The sequence below is a fragment of the Bactrocera neohumeralis genome, unplaced genomic scaffold (genome assembly GCF_024586455.1).
Source record: "Bactrocera neohumeralis isolate Rockhampton unplaced genomic scaffold, APGP_CSIRO_Bneo_wtdbg2-racon-allhic-juicebox.fasta_v2 ctg2052, whole genome shotgun sequence".
Taxonomy (NCBI): Eukaryota; Metazoa; Arthropoda; class Insecta; order Diptera; family Tephritidae; genus Bactrocera; species Bactrocera neohumeralis.
Genome location: NW_026089951.1, coordinates 9,130 through 15,294, shown reverse-complemented (window position 1 = coordinate 15,294; position 6,165 = coordinate 9,130). Strand labels below are relative to the sequence as shown.

The 6,165-nt window shown below is 32.2% G+C and overlaps 1 non-coding gene and 2 pseudogenes across 1 annotated transcript; 2 read left to right on the top strand and 1 right to left on the bottom strand.

Annotated features, from left to right (window-relative positions):
- Positions 1-3,806: 3,806 nt before the first annotated feature.
- LOC126766674 (small nucleolar RNA U3) lies at positions 3,807-3,987 on the bottom strand (annotated as a pseudogene).
- Positions 3,943-4,151, top strand: LOC126766672 (small nucleolar RNA U3). Its single transcript, XR_007668936.1, has one exon. It is a non-coding gene; the product is annotated as a small nucleolar RNA U3 (small nucleolar RNA).
- Positions 4,152-4,856: 705 nt separating this feature from the next.
- Positions 4,857-5,058, top strand: LOC126766671 (small nucleolar RNA U3; annotated as a pseudogene).
- Positions 5,059-6,165: the final 1,107 nt, after the last annotated feature.

Genomic DNA, 6,165 nt, shown 5'->3' with positions numbered 1-6,165 from the left:
TATCAAGCTCTTCGTACTCACGCATTTCGGCCTCTTTCTTTTTCTGTCTGCAAATGCGTCTCGTTTCCCTCTTCAACTCTCGGTATCTATCCCATCCCGCACGTGTAGTGGTCGATCGTAACGTTACTCAGGATTTTCTTGTCCCAATTATTTTAAATTTTGTATTTTTATATTCTATTTGGCTTTTCGCCATTCTTTTTTGTTTTATTTTACCGGTAAGATCTTCGGCTGGCGTTGTTGAACTTTTTGTTCCACAATTTTAAAGTATTTTTTTATTTTTAGTATTGCCGGTACTTTCTTCGGCTGGTGCCTTAAGACTTTTTTGTTCAAAGTAATATAAATTTTGAATTTTTATATTTTGATTTACATATATAGGTATATTTATATTTATTTTATATATGTTTTTCCATTATTTTTTTGTTTTATTTTGCCGGTATGAACTTCGGCTGTTGTTGTAGAACATTTTCGTTCTACAATATTTTGTATAATTCTTCTTTTTATCTGCTGGTATGAATCTTCAGCTGGCGTTTTAGGACCTTTTTGTCCCAAAATATTTTTTTTTTGTTATTAAAATATTGCCGGAAAAATATTCGGGAGGCTCTTCAGGAGTCTCTGCTCCCAAAGAATTATATTTTTTTCCTTTTAATTTATTTTTCGGTTTGTTTGTTTTTTTTTATATATATTTGTGAGTTTCATGAAATAACATATGTATATAGTAATACTCACAAAAATATATAGTAGTTAAATTTCTTTTTGCATAAATCTATTGTAATAACTTCATATTAAAAATATTTAAATATTGCCCGCATGTATTTAAATATTTGTTTTGATCTTTTCTGGGAAAAGATACTTTTTTATTCTGGAGGGTCTGGAGTTCAGATTCGCAGAACTGAGTTTATATTATAAGCCGGAGGGTCCCCCTTGTGGTAGTGAATCGCGGTTTTAAAATATATTTTATTATTTGGCTGGTCGAGCCTTCATTTGGAATTTTTTAGATTTAATTTTAATATAATTTGTATATATTTGATATGCTAATAGAGTATATCTTGTTAAGATAAGATTTTATCTTGTTTTTTTTTATTATTTTTAAACACGAACAGTTGTGAGTGGCATGATTATTGGTTTTGCAATACTCACAGTGAAATAATTTTTCATACTTAATATTAGTGGGATTATTTCCCATTTAATTAGTAAAGAGAATAAGCTTTACTTACAACTAATTTTATGTTGTTGTTGCCTTTGCTGCTGCTGTTTCTTTTTGAGTAGAATTTTGGCGGTTGGTTGTGCGATGATCGTCGTTGGAGGCCGTGTGTGAGGTTTAGATGAAATAAGATGTTTTATATATAAATTTCTGATTTACAGAAATTTTTGATTCTTTTGTTTTTATGAGGGGCTTTCAGCGTTTTTTATGTGGATGTATGTTTGCTTGTTGTTCGCTCGTAATCCGTTTAGACGAGGCGCGTTCGATTGGCAATAGGCACAAACACACACTCGAAATTTTTTCAATAATTTTCTAAGTGGCTCTGAGATTTTTTTGATTATGTGTCTCTTTTTGGACTTAGCGTTTTTTGAACTTTTTTTACTTTTCTCCTCAATTGAGGATACTTGATTGTTTTTCAAACGGTAACACGGGGATTTTTTGTCCCCTTAAATGGTGACCGCCGAAATTTATTGTTACATTTTGGTCCGCCGGAGATTATTTCATCTCCTGGCAGGATCGCCAATTAATAACTCTGTTTGAGTTTTGTAAGCAACTACGGGCAACTGCCTGTGGTCAACTGCCTCGTTTTCTTTATTATGTTTTCTTATATACAGTATTTTGCTTAAGTCTAGATACAAATATTTATCTTACATTCTAGGAAGTATATCTACAATCCACTTGAGATATGACATATGTTACAAATGGAAATATTCATCTTACAATCTATGAATTATATTTTGGGACCACCTAAGGTGGACAGTATTAGCAAAGTACACATAATGTTTCAATATGGACCAAATGGGTCGTAAGTTTCATGTTACATATTTATGACAGATAATGTGAACTGGTGGTATTAACTTGTATGCCTTTTAACATCGTATACTATACAAATAAATATTTTTCTTACTAATAGAAATTAAATTTATCACAGCAATATTATGTATATGTATATTATGTAAATTGCTGTGATAATATACTGGCTTAAGTATGGTTTGGTTATGCATGTACATAAGAAACATACGATGTTTCTAATAATTTTGTTTAAGTATAGAAATATGCTTTTGTAGAACATTTGCTTTCGCAAACATACAGACAAATGTGCAAACGACATGATATATGTATGTATGTATGATTGTTTCGCATTTTGCTTCAACGCCGGTCAAATTTCTATACAAAAATCGGCTGAAATGTGTGAGAAAATAAAAAATGGACAACTAGGGCAAATAACTTTTAAAAAATTTATTGACAATTAAATATAAATGAAAATTCATGTAAATTTACTTAAATTTATTTAAATTTATTGAAATTTCGTTTCACATTTTTCGGCACTTTCAAATTAATTAATGTAAGTAATATTCACGACTTAACCCGCACACGTCTTATTCGCGCAAAATTTCCAACTTTATGAAAATTGGCGCAATTATTGACACTTCAATTTTATGTAAAGTTTAAAACATGTGTACATATGAATATATAATATATTTGATTTTGGCGCAATTATTGACACTTGTCTTAATATACAAAATTGGGCCAAAACGAAACAATGAAATATATAATTACTTTTGCATGTCAACATGGAAATGCCGACGGCAAAACGCAAAGGCATATATTGCACATATGTCCATACATACATACAAGCGATTTTTTGGTTGAAAGCAAAACTTGAAGAATGAGAAATTGAAATGCCGACGGCAAAACGAAATTGCTTACATTCGGACATTGCGTATGAATCGTGAAAATATCATCATAATGTTTAGGTGAATCTTTTATATATTTAAAATGAGTTATTATAAAATAAGATCACATATTTAATTAAAAAAAAATAAATTCTGTTGGGATTCGAACCTATGTACCTACGTGCTCGTCGTAACTTTTGAAGCGCTTATCACCTAGACCACCATTGACACTTGTATTGCGATGTCCTAATTATGATTTGGTTATGCATGAAAGAAATATACAATGGATCGCCGATTGTTAACTCTTTCTTTGCTGCTGCTGCGCATATGTATGTTTGTATGCTTGTGCATTACTGAAGTTATACTGCTTTTTCTTTCCTTTGTCTTTCATTTCTGCGAATTCTCAACTATTTTATGTGACCTTTTGTTGAAATACCCTGCGTTGGTCTTTGAAAAATTAAGACCAGGAATAAAGGGTTGTTAAACTTATTCCAGTGTGAGAGCGCCTCAAAATTAGCGTTTTTTATAACTTTTTTCATTATGGCCAGATTGAACAAAATTACAATTTTTGGGCAATTAAATTCAAACACCCAACATTTAGTATGAATAAAAATTACTATATAGCGGTTATTTATTATATGGAGAAACTATTTAAATCTTTTTAAAGAATATTATAACAACTGACTTTTGTCCTTTCAATACCCAATAATAGGATTTAAGCTTGTTAGGTCTCAATCATTAAATGTTTTTAATAATTTTCCATTGAAAATAAAACTATGATGCTTCAAATTACAAAACGTTTCATCAAATATCTTTAGATTTCACAAATTTATTTAATTTTCATTGTTTTACATTTTTTATAAGTGGTCTTGAACGATGCAACTAATCCCTCCGTTTACAAATTTTTTTGGTAAGATTTCAATCTGACCATCGCTCGTTTCCAATTGCTAAACGTCAAAACCTACTGAACTCGATTAGCTGTCAAAGTTCAGTAGGTTTTGACGTTTAGCAATTGCTCTCTCACTTCCAGTGAGAGAGGAGTTAAAGATCTCTTTATCTCTGATTAAGACTATACTTCACTACAGAAATGATCCTGTGAAGTACGGTCTTCATTTACATTCTTTGGAAATCGACCCACGATGACGAAGTATTTTCGTTTTATCTGACAGCGTGAGGTTAAGAAGTTCATTTCTAATTTTGTCTTGTGGCATATTAGAAATGATGTTTCTTCGAAAATCATTCGCTTACAACGGATAAAACGACTTCTGAGTGGTGATTTTAATAAATGAATTCCTTTTGGTTGAAACGCTCTGCGGTGGTCGTTGAAAAGTTTAGACTATACTTCTCAGGATCCAATTTCTTTGAAGAAATTAATGACATTTAGAAATATGCATATTTGCATTATTGAAGTTATACTTCTTATACGAGTTCGGGAAAGGTTGCGATAGATTCAGGTTGCGCAACCTTGCTCAATATGAATCTACGCAACCTTGTCTGCGAAGATGTCCGAGCAGCAAGCGAAGCGGTGACAATCGGCGATCGTTTGTTCGTTTCTTTCGGCACAGCTCGGCTTTTCTACCAACAACACAATGTTGCCATGCTTATGCTGTTGTTGTTTTTGTAGAACAATGTTTCAATTTTTGGTTGGTGACATATTCAATTAAAAATAAATTCTGTTGGGATTCGAACCTACGTACCTACGTGCTCGTCGTAACTTTTCAAGCGCTTACCACCAACACCACCATTGACACTTGTATTGCGTTGTCCTAATTATGGTTTGGTAATTCATGAAAGAAATATACAATGGATCGCCGATTGTTACCTCTTTCCTTGATGCTGCTGCGCATATGTATGTTTGTATGCTTGTGCATTATTGAAGGTATGCTTCTTTTTCTTTCGTTTGTCTTTCATTTCTGCGAATTCTCAACTATTTTGCGTATATTTTGGTTGAAATACTCTGCGTTGGCCGTTGGAAAAGTAAGGCTATACTTTACAGGATCATTTCTGTAGTTAGTCTTCATTTAAATTTTTGGAAATCGACCCGCGATGACGAGGTATATCGATTTATCTGACAGCGTGAGGTTTATGAACTTCATTTCTAATATTGTGTTGTGGCATATTAGAAATGATATTTCTTCGAAAATCGCTCGCTTACAACGGATAAAACGACTTCTGAGTGGTGATTTTAATGAATAAATTCCAAGGTTTTACGCAAAAATAATGCGGTCAATAAGTACAGACGCGTATGCTTGCGCATTATTTTTCTTTCGTTTGTCTTTCATTTTTGCGAATTCTCAACTATTTTATGTGACTTTATTTCTTTCGTCTCTCTTTTTTTTGTGGGAATTCTTTACATTTACAATTTGTGCGTATACATACATTCATATGAACATGTGCAGATACACAAGATAGGATAGAAAGATGTATGCCTTTTAACATCGTATACTGTGCTAATAAATATTTTTCGTACTAATAGAAATTAAATTTATCACAGCAATATTATGTAAATGTATATTAGGTATATTGCTGTGATAAATTTAATTACTATTAGCAAAAAAAAAAATTTATTAGTATAGTATTACGATGTTAAAATGCAAAAATTAAAGACTAAGTCCGTCGAGATTCGAACCTGCGTTCACATTGTGACTTTTTATGTGCTTACCACCAACACCACTATTGACACTTTCGTGGCGTTGTCTTAAGTATGGTTTGGTTATGCATGTAAAAAATATACGATGGTTCAAATAATTTTGTTTAAGTATAGAAATATGCTTTTGTAGAACATTTGCTTTCGCAAACATACAGACAAATGTGCAAATGACATAATATAAGTATGTATGATTGTTTCGCATTTTGCTTCTACGCCGGTCAAATTTCTATACAACAAGTAAGGAAGGTCTATGTTCGGGTGTCACCGAACATTTTATACTCTCGCATGATAAAGTGATAATCGAGATTTCATTATCCGTCATTTACATATTTTTCAAATACCGTATTTGTGTAAAGTTTTATTCCGCTTTCATCATTGGTTCCTAATGTATATACTCGTATTATACAGAAAAGACAACAGATGGAATTCAAAATAGCGTTATATTGGAAGAAGGCGCGGTTGAGAACCGATTTCACCCATATTTCGTACATGTCATCAGGGTGTTAAGAAAATATAACATACCGAATTTCATTGAAATCGGTCTAGTAGTTCCTGAGATATGGTTTTTGGTCCATAAGTGGGCGAGGCCACGCCCATTTTCAATTTAAAAAAAAGCCTGGGTGCAGCTTCCTTCTGCA